Source organism: Rattus norvegicus, chromosome 1, assembly GCF_036323735.1.
Source record: "Rattus norvegicus strain BN/NHsdMcwi chromosome 1, GRCr8, whole genome shotgun sequence".
Classification (NCBI taxonomy): Eukaryota; Metazoa; Chordata; class Mammalia; order Rodentia; family Muridae; genus Rattus; species Rattus norvegicus.
Window position 1 is genome coordinate 179,652,583 of NC_086019.1, and position 16,786 is coordinate 179,669,368.

The 16,786-nt window shown below is 38.7% G+C and overlaps 1 protein-coding gene across 16 annotated transcripts in view; it reads right to left on the bottom strand.

The window, feature by feature from the left end:
• Sox6 (SRY-box transcription factor 6) overlaps positions 1–16,786 on the bottom strand; it is a 611,566-nt gene that overhangs the window by 494,905 nt on the left and 99,875 nt on the right. The window contains exon 1 of one of the 16 annotated variants that reach the window (XM_039106374.2): positions 12,635–15,237. The exons of 14 other annotated variants lie outside the window; for them this stretch is intronic. The gene's annotated coding sequence lies outside the window, so the exon portion shown is untranslated. Of the gene's footprint in view, positions 1–12,634; positions 15,238–16,786 lie in introns of those variants that run through there. One more of the 16 variants, NM_001024751.1, reaches the window with a different exon arrangement.

Below are 16,786 nucleotides of genomic sequence, written 5' to 3' on the forward strand. Positions count from 1 at the left end.
GGGAGGAGAGAAAAGAAGGGGATGAAGGGAAAGGAGGGGAGAAGAGGGGAGGGGAGGGAAGAGAAGTAGAGGGGAGGGGAGATTTATTGAATTCCACATGGGAAACTCCCTGAATAAGCTGTGCTCCTGGCCCTCAAATGAGCACTGTCCTTTTTACAAATAAGCTCCTCTGGTGCTGGCAGCAATGGGTTCAAGAGCGAGCATGAGACACTAGCAAAACTTCACCCAGGGGTTGGGGATTTAGCTCAGTGGTAGAGCACTTACCTAGGAAGCGCAAGACCCTGGGTTCAGTCCCCAGCTCCGGAAAAAAAGAACAAAAAACAAAAAAAAAAACAAAAAACAAACAAAAAAAAAAACTTCACCCAGAAACCTTCAGCTGGAGCTTGGACACCACCATGACCGTTTATCCTATAGGCAAAACCATCACAAAGTTACAGGCAAGGCACTAATGATCAAGTAATTACAAGAGAGAGGGGGGAGGGGCTTCTGCAGCATTATTAGTCTGAACAGTGCTCAGTGAGAACCATCTTTATCTAAGCTCAAATGGAAACAAGTCCATGTATCTGTACACAGAGTCCCATGATGATGGGCTTACATGTGTATTCAAAAGTATCTTTGTGGTGGGTTTTTTATACTTTAAAACACCAAAAAAAAAAAACCACAAATATTAACTCACTAAAATTAGTATTAGGATCTCTCTAAGAATGGATACACTCTTTAAATGAAGTAGAAAGAAAAAGAAAAAATTTAAGCAGGTGAAAATATCTAAAAATAATGTGTTTTTAAAAACTATATTTGCAGAACTGATAAAATTCTTTTTTAAATATTTATTCTGAGGGGTTGGAGATTTGGCTCAGTGGTAGAGCACTTGCCTAGCAAGTGCAAGGCCCTGGGTTCGGTCCCCAGCTCCAAAAAAAAAAAATAGAAAAATAAATAAATAAATATTTATTCTGGGCACGTCTGTGTGTGTGTGTGTGTGTGTGTGTGTGTGTGTGTGTGTGTGTGTGTGTGCTTGAGTGCATTATTACACCATATTATACAGAAGAAGCCCAAGGAAATCATAAGAGATGCAGCATCCCCTGAAAGTCGAATAACAGAGAGTCGTGAGCCACCATGTGATACTGGGAACCAAACCTAGGTCCTTTGCAAGAGCAACAAGTATTCTTAACTGCCAAACCTTCTCTCCAGCTAAGAACTGATATCAGTCTTTAGCTGGCAAACTACTTTCCACAAAACTCCAGAGCACAAAAGTCTAACCTATGCTCTAAGAGCAAATGATATATCTGCTTATATTTCCTTTTGAAGAATAATCAATAATTTCCAAGTTTAATCCCAAATGATAAATAATGCTAATTTCCCATAAAAGCAGCAGAAGAAAATGAGTAAACTCCAGGCACTGGCTATGAAGTCTTTGTGAAAACTGCCTAACTCTGAATTAAGAAGGTATGTGTCTTACCAGGCAGGAGCATAGTATGCACACTGTGAGTCAAGGCACGAGTCTCCCTGAGAAGGGCACTGAGTCAATCAGCTGTTATTACCTTCGTTTATTACCTTCATTTCTCAAAATACTTAGTTAAATAAGTTGTGTTGGTTTGGGGAAGAATTATTTGTTTGTTTCATTTGTTTTGTTTTTTTATGTTTGTCCAAGATCTGTTCCATATTCAGTTTCTGAGATTTAAATGTGTTATTTTCCATCTCGCCAGCATGTTACTCTCCAGATCACCCTCACATGAGGTGACAGTCATTAACTGTGAAGGCACAACAGGTGGATCATGTCAAGGTCACAGTAGTTTTGTTCACAGGCCCAAACATGGGGTTTTCATTATCCTTAATAGAAACAAAAGCTGGCAATAAAAGCCTATCATTGAAACACCATCTCCTCCAACCATTCAGATGCAGTAACTCACACAACAGAACATTCCAAGTCCTGCTGCTAGCTATCAAGACATGGTTATTTTTGTGGTGTTACCTTTTTTTTTAAATATAGTATAAATCTGACCTTTCCTGAAGAAGTAGAAAGGCCGATTATAAAATTATATGAAATTGCCGAGGACCGTAAGCTATCTTGAAAAGGGTCTGCACTAGAACACTAACAGTTTCCAGTTTACCAGAAAGGCACAGTAATCACTTGCAGTGCTGGCCTAAGAATGAATAAAACCAATGGAACAGAAGAAAGAGCTCAGAAGCATGTGCAGACATCCACAGGGGGATGAGCTCCAAGGAGTTCAATGAGGAGAGGTGGTCTTTTCAACAAAATGAACGGAAACTAGATATACACGTGCAAATCCTCACGTCACATCATGTGCAAGAGAAGCTATTGTAAGATATAGAGTCTTTAACCTATGAATTAAGTGCAGAGTCCTTGGGTGAAAGCCTAGGGGCATGTCTTCACGACTGTGGACTTTGCAATTGGTTCTTAGATACAGCACCAAAGGGGCTGGTGAGGGAGCTCAGCAGTGAAACTCTTGCCACACAAGCCGGCTGATCTGAATTCAGTTCCTAGAACTAACACAAAGATGGAAACAGAAAACTGACACAACTAGGTTGTTTTCTGACCTTCACATGCATGTGGTATCACGTGAGCATACACACACACACACACACAAACACACACAAAAACACACACATCATATATACACACATACAGACACAAATATATACATATGCATATAAATATACACACACATATAATACATATACAGACACAAACATGTACATATACATGCTACAATAATGATAATTTTTAAAGATAATACACAAAACACAAGTAACTAAAGAAAAATATGTATTGGACTTCTTCAAATTTTAAAACATCTTAAAAAGTTTTAATATTTTTAATTATGTATCTGTATGTGTATGTGCCTATGAGTGCAGGCACTCACAGAAACACAGAAGCCTTCAGTCCCTTGATGAGAGTTCCAAAACACTAGGCACAGATCCTGGGAAGTGAACTCAGGTCCTCTGCAAGAATGACTAAGTCCTCTTGTGTTACCTTTCTACGAGAGTGATGAGAGCCACCCAGCAACCACATTCTGGAACTTTTTATATCAAAGAACACTACATAACTTGAAAAGAAAACCCACAGAAAGTAGAAAACCTTAGCAAAACAGTGTTATTTATGTTTGGGATATTTAATGTCCCAAATACAAAAGAACTCCTCACTACCCAACACTAAAAATATTTTCTTAAATTGTAATTACTGAAGAGGCCAGTCATTTCCAAAGAAAATATACGAATAGCCAAGAAGCACATGAGGAGTTGAGTGCATTAGGAAATTTCACTGTGTAGTAGGAAAATAGAAGTCAGAACCACAGCAAGGGACCACTGAGTCCCCAGGAGAGAAATCCACAGCATCTGTATATTGCTTGCGTGAATCTTAAAACACATCCACTGTGGAAAACAATTTCACACTTCTGCAAAAGGTTAAGAACAAATCACCAGATCCAGCAAATCAAACACAGGTGCTAGGAAGGACTTCCATGTGGACACTCGTCACAGCTCTGTTCATAGCAACCCAAAGGTAGCCACAGCCCATCTCCATCAACAGGGGACTGGACAACCAAAACTAAGGCACTGCTGTGCAACGGAACACTATTCATTCACAAAAATAAAAGCTCTTACATGGTACAGCATAGACGGGCTAAGGAAAAATGCAGAAAAGCAAGCAAGCTAGAAACAAAAGATGAATGTTTGCACAGCACCGTTCACATAATGTATTCAAACACAGGCAAGGCCAGAGGAAGAACAAGATTGCTTATTGCTTTTGAAGATCAGAAAACCTTTTCTCTTTTTCAGCATAGTAACTTTGCAATCTATGAGCTTGCTAAAGTCATTTATTGATTGTAAGAATTTTCATATTCATTCTCTCTTGTCTCTCTCTCCTCTCTCTCTGTCTCTCTCTCTGTGTATGTCTCTCCTTCTCTCTCTCTGTCTCTCTCTGTCTCTTTCTCTGTCTCTCTCTGTCTCTCTCTCTTTCTCTCTCTCTCTCTCGTGTGTGTGTGTGTGTGTGTGTGTGTGTGTGTGTGTGTGTGTGTGTGCATGCATGCGTGCGTGCATGTCAGAAGACAACTTTGAAATTGAACTCAAGTCATCGGACTTGAAAAGCAAGTGTTTTTACCACCTGACTATCTCAGTGGCCCTACAACTTCGCTTTATGATAAGGTCTCTCGTTAAACCTAATGCTCACTGAGATACTAAGGTTGCCAGGTTAACAAGCTCCAGGGATCCTCCTTGTGCCCACCACTCCAGTGCTGAGCTCACAGACAGGCACTACCATAGCCTACTTTTCGCATATGTGCTGGGGATTCAAACTCAGGTCTCAAAATGTGTAGCAAGTACTTTCCTGATTGAGTCATCTCTACATCCCAGAATACTCTTGTTTATTTGACAGTTTTTCTATCTTGGTGGGGGTAAGAAGTACTGAGTTAAATAGGAACCCAGAACTTGCCTCTAAATCCTCTAATCCAAAATAGTATGATTATGTTGATAATGCACATGTAAATAACTTTATCATGAATTTAACATATAAATTAGATGTTATAATAGATAATAAAAACAGTTAAAACTGTCACTACTTTTAAATTATCTTTTGCCTCTTGTGATGCTAAAATTACAAATACCATTTAATTCTTTGATTTTTGGCTCTTAAAACATTACATTTATTTATGTATTCATGTCTATATGAGGGATATTGTACGTATCACAGCACTCTTGTAAAGGTCACAAGACAACTTGCAAGAGCCATTTCTCTTCCTGTGTGGGTCCTGAGGATGGAATTCGAGGATCAGGTTTTGCTGAAGGTATTTCTACCCATTGAGCCATCTCTGTAGCGCTGATGTATGACTTTCAAAGAAGTGAGTTACAAGGAAGATCATCAAATTTTGAGTTGTCAGTTCTTATTAAATTATTTTTAAATGATTATAAATGAAGAAAATTTAGCTATTGGTCAGAAAAACAGAAATCTGGTATAAAATGCAATATATTACCAGGTATTTGTTCATCTTTGAAGTTCTGCCTCTTAAACTATCAAGATTGAGGTTTGTTATGAGATTGGAAGTTCTAGGGACACAAATGAAGTGAATTTGTAGAGTCAGCTGCTATCTCATCACTGTCCAGTAGATAATTTGAATAGGATGATTTCAGAGGCGGGTAGTCAAAGCTCTCCATCTACAGGAGGAAGTATAGAAACCTACCATCTGAAAATGAATGTGGCTGTACTCCAAAAATCATAGAAAGAGAAAAGCTGATGGTTCCCATATAAATCTTAAGCCTAGTGTTGCAGTGATAAGTCAAATGCTGGGAAAAACAGACCAGTGAATAACAGTGGCTCCTGTACATAGCCACCTCTTCTGGTGTTCAGGGCCTCCACTCTCACACAGCTTGACCTCTAGCACTTCACCGCCAATTCAAACATACCTTTTAAAACGACTTTGTACATTTTCCTATTTGCCAATCCATTCCACTTTTACTCTATAGTGCCCTCTCTAAACATAGCTTTTTATCTAAAAATATAAGATTGTTTTCAAAACTCTAATAATTTCCAACTGATAAATGGATTAGTCACCTTTGTGCTTCTTTTCATTCATCCAAGGACTGAAAAACCTCTTGAGCCACTCCTGTAATCTCATTTCTTTTTAAAATTCAGTTAGATGGCCCCACTTAACACTGTAGTATCCATCTACTGACTGCCACTGATCACCAGCCACGTGACATCATCCCAGCTTGGAACTCTACCCATCTACTTTAGACAGACCTAACCTCTGTAGTCACTCTGAAGTCACTCTGAAGTTTCCTGTGATAAATTCAAGTAAACTTAGCCCCTCCACTAATGCTAGCCTTGAGCCAGCACATTACCTGCTGACAGATGCTGTGGAAACCAGGTAGATACTTTGCATGAGTTGAGCTAAGGCCATTTGACCTTCTGGATCCCAGTGCACTTATTGCACTTAAGGAGATTCATAAAAGGAAAACAGTTGCTGTCTCATGAAGGGTGAAGTCTTTCTCCTCTGTCTAATTAGATGGCCTTTCCAGAATTTGTGGCATTGTGTCAATTGAAAAGGGATTCATCTTAACATCTTGTTTGGGCTAAGAATGTCCATGCTGGTTGTTCCCTTGTAAAGACCAATGGCTCCTGCAGGGAACTGATGAAGTTGTCCTACATTACAGAAGCCACAAGAACGGTTATGATGTTATACTCTTGACCCGGTGAAGCCAATTTGCCTGCACAAATGGAGATATTGTCTTCATTTTGGGGGCATGGAGTCTCTTGTGCTGCTCATGCACAAAGTATCCATGTCTTACACCTGAATACATCTGCAGTCCCAGAGTCTCACCTGTTCTGAGTAGCTAAGTCCTCCAACTCAGCATCCCTGAGTCTTCTTTATGGAAACATCAGAAAGTGAACAAGTTGATCCAAGTAGAATAGAATTTTTGTATATATTATTCCCAAAAGTACAAAATTAATTTTGTTTTGTACAGTAGAAAAGGGCATTGAATCACAACTGGGAAAGCTCTCCATTTGAAAAGATGCCTTTTCCATTGAATTATTAAGAAGTATGTGTGTTGGGGGAGAGACTTTTCAAATTAGAGCAGGGCATGTGGAGGGAACATTTCTAGTGCACATGTAAGAGGGCTTGTCAAGGATAGCCAGTGCAGGACATAATATACTTACTTGGTTCTCAACTCTTAATGGGAACATTCTTAACTCCATATTTAGATTTTAGCAATGTAATTAAAGAAACAGGCATGGCAAGGATACCAGAAAATACAGAAGTGAACAGTGAAAAATCTACCACATTGTGCAGTATTGAAGATTGTAGAGAAATAAAGAAAAGTGGTGATTGAGGATCATTCCTAAAGATATAATAAAAAAGTATCAGAAAACATTAAAAAGGGTTAGAAATATATGTTCAAATCTAAGAACTGGACAGTGTCTATTTAAATTATACAAAAGCTTCAGACAGACAGGCAGGGCAAGGACTCCTGAGAAAGCAGATACATCCAGGCTGCTGTACCCTTGAGCTGTGTGCTGAAGACTAGTGCCTGCTTACTTAACAAAGAGTGACAGTTGTTTTGGAGACTTGTGAAATGGACCCATCATGTGCCAAAGCACTGTTCTACCAGAAGGATTCACGCATACGATCAAGCATAAACTGATGTTAAGAATACTCAGGAGACAGATAAAATGTGCAGGGAGCACCACTGAGAGTCAAACAGAGGATAATGGCACAGGAAGATAATGAAAATACAAAGTTGTGTTCCTCTCCTCTGCTGAATTATGGACTTGTAAATTGATAACAAACCAATATGATATGAGTAGTAAAATATTAAAACTGATTTTATATATATGTATATGCATGCATGCTTAGGCTTACAAAGAAGCAGAAAATTATGACCTATGACCAGGGAAAAGTAAGTCACCCAGAAATTAAAAACAACAGATTTAACAGGTAAGTATGGTACATAGATATGTAAAATGCCAAGTGTTCAAAAATACAAACTTGTTGAAATGAAAAATGGAAGGTACAAAAATAACTTGTAAAGCAAAAAAGAAAATAATGGCCAGAGTGGAAGCACATCCGCTGTACCAACAATAGAACCTGATGAGGTAGCAATGCAACTATTCAAGATGAAGCACAGAGGAAAAGAAGAAGAAAATTAACAGGGCATCAAACAATCTAACATACATGGCAATCTCAAGAGAAAGGAGAAATCAAATGAAGAATCTACCCAAAGCTTTACAAATGTGGATAAAACTATAAATTCACAAGTCTGGGGACCTCAAAAAAAGCGCAAGAAGAATTAACAAGTGGAATCACTTGAAGAGAACACAAAAATATCATAATCAAGCTACTGCCCCAAAAATAGGAGAATAAATGCCTTAAAACTAACCACGAGAAAAGCTAATTAATGCATATAACACACTTCAGAAATGATGACAGCAGACTTTGCATTAGAAGCTATGTGAGTCCAAAGACCATGAGTCAACATCATTAACATACAAAAAAGTGGATGACTTTCTAAGCCTAAAGAAAATATCTTTCTAACACAAAGGCAAAACCCAAGCGTTTGTTCACACAGATAAAAGTTGACAGATAGTTCTTCATCAGTAAACCTACCCTATAAGAAATGTTAGAGTCAAATAAACTAAGCATTGATGCACCAAACAACATGTAGAGACAGCAGAAATGAAAACGCTTTTTCTAGGCATTTATTCACAAAGCATTGCTACCCCCTGCTTAGCTCTTTTAGCATGGCAGAGGTTTGGGGCATGTGTGTCCACACACATGCATCTAAATGCTCCATATAATATTCCTGAAAGTTATAAATGAAGATCTGAAAGGTTACAATGAGACCCCTGTGCCATAAGTAATCACAGCCTTTCTCTGGGCTGACATTTGTAAGTCAGGATTTGGTAAATATCACAGGTCTCTGACACAGTTTGAGAACCAGGAAAATTAAAACAGCATTGCATAATACCTATCTTAATGGGAATGAAAATCCTTAATTCTGAGAAGCAATACTGTATGAGTACATGGGCGATTTTCATACAATGGTAATTACTTCATTTCATAGTAAATATAATAATTACTAAATGTTAGTATCACCAAAAGGATTGAAGTCTAAACCTGAAGCCTGAAATTTATCATCAAAAATATTTTCTTTCTATCTGTTCCTTTAGAGACTACTCTACCTGACCCAACAGCAATTCATAACTACCCAGCATCCACTCCTCTCTGCTGAGATCATATTTTTAAAGAGGTACAGACTCCAGGAACATATAGCATGGATTTGCCCCTGGTTTGATCTGGCTCTAAAATGTTCCCTGAAGGCCATGTGTTGAGGCTTGGTGGGGAGATTATGTTGTTATTGGGAGTCAGTAAGACTAAAGAGTTTGTCTACTGGGGGCTGGGGATTTAGCTCAGTGGTAGAGCCCTTGCCTAGGAAGCGCAAGGCCCTGGGTTTGGTCCCCAGCTCCGAAAAAAAAGAACCAAAAAAAAAAAAAAAGTTTGTCTACTGAAACAAGTCATGTCACAAAGGGACACATTTTTTTGTGGAGGCTTGGGTCAGTGGCTCTGGCTCTCAGCTTCCCAGCTGCCATGAGCTAGCACTTTGCTTTCCTGAATATTCCCCACCATGATTTTTCTACTTTGCAGACCCTAAAGAATAGGGCCAAGTGACTATGGACTGAACTCTCTAAAACTGTGAACCACGTCTTTCTCATCATAAGCCGGGTCTTTCAGGTAATTTTGTCACAGCAACAGAAATCCCAGGAAAAACATTAAAATAAAAATAAATTCATAATGGCAAGATAGGTGAGTTTCATTTCTGACTTACGAGCTTTGTTTTTCAAGCCCTTTGCCACTATCATCAAAAGCCTTCTATCTACAAGGTAAATAATATATGACTCTCAGTCAATGGGCTAATAAATGCCTTTTGGCTTTTAAAATGTTCATACTTGTCATCAAAGCTTTCCTTGCAATGTTACATATAACTTTTGTTATTTTCAACACTAACCAGTAAAAGTAAACACACAGAAAAGAGTAAAGCAGATAAAGTGCCTACAACCCTTTGAAATGAGATCTCTCAACCTTCTGTCATGTTCTTGCTCAGAGGAAGAACGATTCTCCTGATGTTTTACAACCTAGGGGAACCGCAATTAGATGAAAATCACTGCAAGAGTTTGGCATAGAATTTAGGACTGAGTGCTCTCTTCCTTCCCATTGAGTTCCCTTCTCTTTCAGCCACCACCAAATGTGTACCCCACGTCACGCATTGAGTCAGAGCAGTAAAGCAGGCATCACCCCTGCGCTCACAGGCATATGTTTGATTTTACCCAATACACACTAACTGTGACAGCTGATTATATGTTATCTGGCCCAACCCTTGATAATGATTTCCCTCAATTACCTAAAACTGTCCTTATTCCCTTAACAACCTAACTATACCATAAATGTTGACAATTTCAGAAGACACAAAATAATCATTTCCTGTAAGCTACTAGAATTAAAATGAAATCTTTCAAAAGAGAGGTCAGATTGAACTTTCCAAAAAGCCCTACATGGAATGGAAATACAAATGCAGACGGAGAAGAGAAAAGAAAAGAACCCTTTGTACCTGCCAAAACTCCGCAGTTGAGCTCTCACTTTAGAAACCAGTTGTTGTGCACGTAGTGATATAATGATGGGGGGGGTAGTAATTACAATTAGGTGGCTATTTTGATTTCTCTTGCCATAGTATCTGCATTGAATGTCACTTGATTTGCACACACACAAAAAAACTATATATACAGGATTACTCCTATGAGTGCCTCATAGAGAAATGTCTACAAATGGAGGATATCTTCATTTAAATCACAAGCTGTTGGGACAAATTGAAAATTTCACAACCAAAAATAAACAGTCAAAAAACAAACAAACAAGCAAATGGAATTTATAGTATCAATAGCAAAATTCAACAATCTGAAAGAAAAGAATGTTTTAACTTGCACCTTAAAAACTTGACAATGCTATGAAAACTTATTACAGCTTTCAGTGTGTGCATTTAATCTAAATTACCACTAATTAGCTGATCATCTACCAAGATAGCTATAATTATTTCTTTTTCAAATCATTTTTTCTCAGGTGTGATATGTAATTTAAGCATGTGCTTCTCAAATAAAATATACTGTCATCATTATTATTACATATAGTTTTAAGCACATAAAAATTTTTACCAAAGAATTTTGACTACCAGAATGTTAAATCACTTTTTAAAATAGAAATATTATTAAACAGAAATTCTTTAACCAGGTACCTTTGACTACTTAGGTAAAATTATGAATACATTCATATTTGCCATGATTTAGTGACACTCCCATAGTTTTACATCCAGATGTGTTTAATATAAATAGTTCCCATAATCCTGACCTAGATAAGATGGCTGAGAAGTTGGCAGTAGAATGTGTGGATTCTCACATCTCCATTATCTATGTAATAAAGTTTTCCTGCATTTGATTCAAAGTGAAGTTGTATAACAAATCACGGCTGTGGGGCTGGGGAGATGGCTCAGTGGTTAAGAAACCACAGCTCTCATTTCTAGCTTATTACCTTCTAGCTCACATATGCAACAAAAGACCCTTGGCTGAACATACAGACACTGATCCCTTAGTGACAGTTCAAATAGTCAAAGTGACTGGGAACATGACTCAGATAATCAAGATAATTATCAAAAATTCATTATAGCCTGAAAGCAAGGAAGAAAACAAATTAAAACCACTGATACACAGGTCCCCAAATTAAGAGTCAATGAAGTGAAGGCTGTTACTGTGTGGTGGCTCACCATTCTCTCCTAGCCACACAATTCATACTTTTTCTCTCACTAAAACAAAATTACTCTGCTGGATCTTGTTTGGTTTGTTGTCTATCTGTTTTGAGACAAGATCTCAGGTTCCCCAGGCTGGCCTCAAACTCATTACATAGATAAGGATGGCCTTCAACTCCTCCAGCCTCCTGCTTCCCCCTCCCAAGTGCTGCGATGGCAGCATATGTGACCATGCCTGACTCCACTGTGCCTGTCATCCCAACTTCCAAATGCAATTAAAGCACAGCCTAAAACCCTTCTTTCTATGAGTTATTCGAATACAACCACACGATTACGCAGAGAATTGGCCTGAAAAACAAATATTTTTAACCTATACACGTCTCTACAACCTTCTCTGTGTACATTAAAACATTTAATGATCCAGTCAAATAAAGTACCCAGTATGAGGTCATGTAAGATGGCTTTCAGAAGATAAAAACATCTTATTCTAATCACAAATTTACTTGTAAACACTTGGTGATAACATTTACTTGTTCCTCAGGATTATTTTTATTTTTAAAAAACATGGAAATTTAATTGATAAAACATAGAATGCACACAAATTTGATTTTGTGCCAATAAATAATCCAAAGGTCTCAGCTATGACTACTGATATGATTATAGGTAGACTCACAACAATATTTGCTGGCTTTACTCTCTGGCTGTTCATTATTTGTACACACTATGACTTGACTGCCACATTTGATTTTTCATTTTCACTGTCAATTTGAATGTGTTCCAAGTGTGGTGCTTCTCTTTAGCCATATTCAGTGCCTTGAACAGAACTCATAAACACATCTGTCTTTTACATAAAATTTCAAATCTCCATCTCAACTTCCCCTATTTACTGGAAAATGTTATTGAAGATGTCGAAGTGCCCTGAACATAGTTTGTGTATGCCCACATGAAGTGTGAGGACAGGCAGACAGAACTAGGAATCTTTTAATTTAGTATATGAACTGCATGTGACAGATTTCTTCACCTGTCCCTTTCCATTTTACCTCTGTAACTTTTTCTGCCTACTTTACAACCTGAATTGTTCCCTTAATATATTCCTCATGAGAGACCTCCAGCAAACCCATTTCGCACCCAAATCTTTCCTTGACTATATACCACCCGTAGAATGTTCTTACTGGTTCCACCTTAACAATTTCCATTGTGAAGCTGGCAATCTCCACATGGAAGTTAATCTAAACAAAGTTCCATCCCCTCATCATTCTATAATTACTTTGCTTTTTTATAATTTTCTTAGGTGACTAACACAAATACCCTCATTTCTCACTTGAAATCTTACCTTTATGATTACAAATTATAACGCTGGCAACTGCCTTATTTATTAGTTATAAATAAACAGTAATATCAGTAATGTTATCATAGTTAGGTCTTACAAAGCCATGGAAATCTTTCCTGTCTCATGTAGCACAAGAATTGCTCCTTTTTCAGACCTAAGTACCATCATTGTACTTGAGGTAACAGAGAGACCCCACAGCCCTTTTGTTACAGAGCTACATCACAATGACTTACAAAGGCCGGCTTGGTGATAAAGGCAGGCTTGAGCTCCACCAACTCAAGACCCCGCACATTTCACATACTGGCTCTGCCCTTAACAACTCAAAGCACTATTTCAAAAACCCAATGTCTTAAATACTTTTTTGACACGTGTTTTCTAATTATCAAGAACATGTGAGTCCTGTTCACTTCACCAGACATTCAGGGATGAAGTTCATGACCTTGGGAACTGAAGCAAAAAGATGCATCGAGCTGACTCCCCAGGTCGGGAGTACAGCACAGAAAGCTCTATAAACTACCATTGCTGGCGAAACAACCAACTGCCCTGGTGGTCTCTGGAAAAGCTATTTTCTAGCACATGAAAACGTTTTGATCTTTCTCCTGCACAACACTCTCCAGAAAGACTACCTGTCTCTTTATCTTCAAGAGATGGGGGATTGCTCCCATGCCTTTCATGTCCTACTGAGCAGGAAAGATGAGTGTCTTCAGTGAAGCTGCCCACTAGGTCTTGTAAGCAGTGCTCTGCTCCTAGGAATTTCTCACGAATCCCTTTGGGAATTTTTGTTCACAGCAGAAGCTCCAGATTTCCAACCTTCAGGGTGAAGGGCTGCACTCTGGTCAACTGAGAAGGCAAGGCCCTGCATTTCAGCTGTGATTATGCAAAGATATAAGTCCAGGAACTGAAGGAAGCAAGGCGTTGTGAAAGCTAACCTTGTGAGCAAAGGAGCCTGCCGCTGTGTGTGCCTCTCCTGATCTAACACCAAGAGTTCTCAGCTAAATAGCAGCCTTTCCTTCAGAGTGAAACACAAAGCCTTCTCACAGTGCTTGCATTTGTGATACATCTGTAAAAAGTGGCTTTTTTAGCATCAGAAAGCATTTTAATTGTAGTAAACTGAACAATGCTGAAATTGTTTGAAGAGGAGATTAAATTTAATGAAATTCACAAACAACCCCTTTTAGAAAGTAACAACAATTTTTGAACATTAAAGAAGAGCTCATTATATCAAGACAGCTCCACTGTGAAAAGCGGTCTGACTTCAATCACTGCATATCCACATGTTAATGAACTTCTGTGTAAAAGCAGGCACCGAGAGGGAAGTAATAGGAACACTGTCTCCATGAGTGTTTGCGAGAAGAAAAAAATCTCCTTTAATCAATAAAACACCTTCTCACATGCACCTTAGTACTGACTAGGACTCTCTCAAAGGACACAAAAGGAAGATGCTGCTTGAAAGTTTCTTTAAGACATTACACAGCTTGCACTTTCTTCAGGGTTCACATGCTGTCAGCAACCAGGCTCCAAAGCCTTTCAAGTTCCAAAAGAAACAGCCTAGTACAGTCTTCATCACCATCATTCCAGGGCCACCCCTGACCAAACAGACAAATCTGACACTGAAGAATAAGAGGCAACCAGTGACCTTTGATTAGGACCATGGGCCTCTATTATAATATAATGCCTCGTTCCTGGCTCTCTGGGACCAACAAGGAAGCATGTTTACTGACTAAAAGGATGTCACTAGCAGGCTCATCCCCTCACAGTGATTTCCATCGTTAACCATTAAATTTTTCATTTGCAGCAAGTGGCACCAAGTGTTTTAAAAATAACCAAGACATAGAAAAGCAGTTTCCTACCCCGCAAATAAATGAATCATTTTACCCCCCAGCTCTCATCTATCTGTTACTGTCTTTCAGTCTTTATTAACTGTATTGTACTAATCTTCCAAAACTGTAAGTTGAACAATATTGGTTTGTTGCTATTACTTAGAGTCTAAAGAATGCTAATAATATTTCCTTTGAGCTCTGACTTCCCTAGGCTATTAGTGCACCAGTCATATGCCTGCCCAAAGAGTTTATTTTAATTAAAGCAAAGTTTTGAATTTTATGTTTATTTTGCCTTGCCTTTTACAATGTTCCCTGCCAAGGAAAAAAGGGGGTTCTCAGACTATAGCCATAGTCAGGATATTTTGGTCACGAACATTAGGTTGCCCTTAAGATCTCAAGAAAGTTCAATTATGAAAGTTCATACTGGGTATGGAGACAGGGTGGAAAAGTTTTCAAAGCCAGACCATCACGAATGCATTAGAATTGCACAAAGAAACTGTTCAAATAAAAGCTGGAATGGATAGGGATCTCTGGCTCTATGGCACACATACCTCACCAGCATTTCAATACAGCACAACATTAAAACATTCTGGTTCTAGCTGGGTGTTGGTGCGTGCCTCTACTCCCAGCACTTAGGAGGCAGAGGCAGACAGATTTCCGAGTTTGAAGCCAGCCTGGTCTACACAGTGAGTTATAGGACAAGCAATTCTAACTAGAGAGACCCTGTCTCTAAACAAACAAATCCAAAAAGAAAAGTAATTCCAATTCCTACTCCATGTACTAGCTAGCATTGTCATCCTTTATAGAGCCCAAACGTAGAAAATACTTGGAGATATATATATATATAGATAGATATAGATATAGATATATAGATATAGATATATAAATCTATTCTAGAGATGTGTGTGCACTTTGTAAACTTATGTAAAATATACACAAATTGGAAGGTAAGAATTAGAAAAGTGATCAGTTTATAATTCAAACTGGAACAGGGAAAGAAGAAAAGAGAAGGAAAGACAGAGAAGTGGAGGAGGGAAAGAGAGGAGGAGAAAGACGGAAAGATGGAAGGAGTGGAGAGGGAAGGAGAGAGAGGGCCTGCTGAATCATTCTGTCTAGTCTAGCAACTATGCAGTGACACCTGCCTGATCACATCATTCCACTGTTCTCAACGCCACTTTTTCAACACCAATGGTTGTAATACCTTGTTTAAGATAAACAAAGACACCAAACTGAGACAAATCCTGAGAAATGAATGCAAGGACTTGGCCCTTGCCAAGAGAAACTTACAACTTCAATCATTTGCCAAGTCAACTGAGTCAAAAAATTGAAGCTCATAAGGGCCTGGCTCTTGATTCTACACTGCTGTATCTCAGCACTAGAAAAATAGGCACACAACCAAAAATGTTTTAAAAATACATATTGTCAGAGGCTTGAGAGATGATTCAGTGGTTAAGAATACTTGCTGCTCTTCCAAAGGACCAAAGGTGAGTTGCCAGCACCCACAGAAAATGGCTTACCTGTAACCCTCAGCTCCAGGAGATCCTATGCTCTTGGCCTCCATAGACATCTGCACATACATATGCATACATACACATAAATAAAAACAAATCTCAAAATAAGAAAAATATTCATTTTTTTCCATATTGTCAACATGAGCGTTTTCTGATCCAGGGCAGTGGTTCTTAAGACATGATTATAGGATTTTTCCAGGGGTTTTCAAGGTAAATTTTTTTCATAATAAGGGTAAAATGTCCTTCTTACTCTTCTCTCTGTATCCAGAGGCTGCTCAATGACATCATTCCTCTAGAGATAACTGTACTCTTTGTTGTGCATCAACAGATCAGAGACTTCCAAGTCTAAAAGGATGGAGTAGGACCCGTTTCCATTGTCTCTCCTTTACGAACAACTAACACAAATGTAAGAAGACACCCGCAGGTAGGGAAAAGTAGACTTAGCCAAGAGAACTCACAATACTGCTGTGACTTCCCCAGCTTTCTCTCATCTGCATCTTTCCCCAGGAGCTAAAGATGCAAACAGTCAAGGAACACCAATAGACACAGGCAAAACTCATCCTAAATACAACCTAGGAAACCAGTACACCCAGACAAACATGGCCCAAGAGCAGTTTGTTCTCCTCAGCATAAGGACCAGGAAATTGATAGCCTTAGACAAGACAACCCATTCTACAATAACCACTCTGACTTCAAGTAGACACTGGAAAAGAAAAGGTATGGTAGTGCCCTCCCAAGTGATTCAAACAAAAGCCACATGTAAACTTGAGTCCCACTCTCTCATGGTTGTAATTGAGGCTCTGAACATCACTCTCCCATCCCAG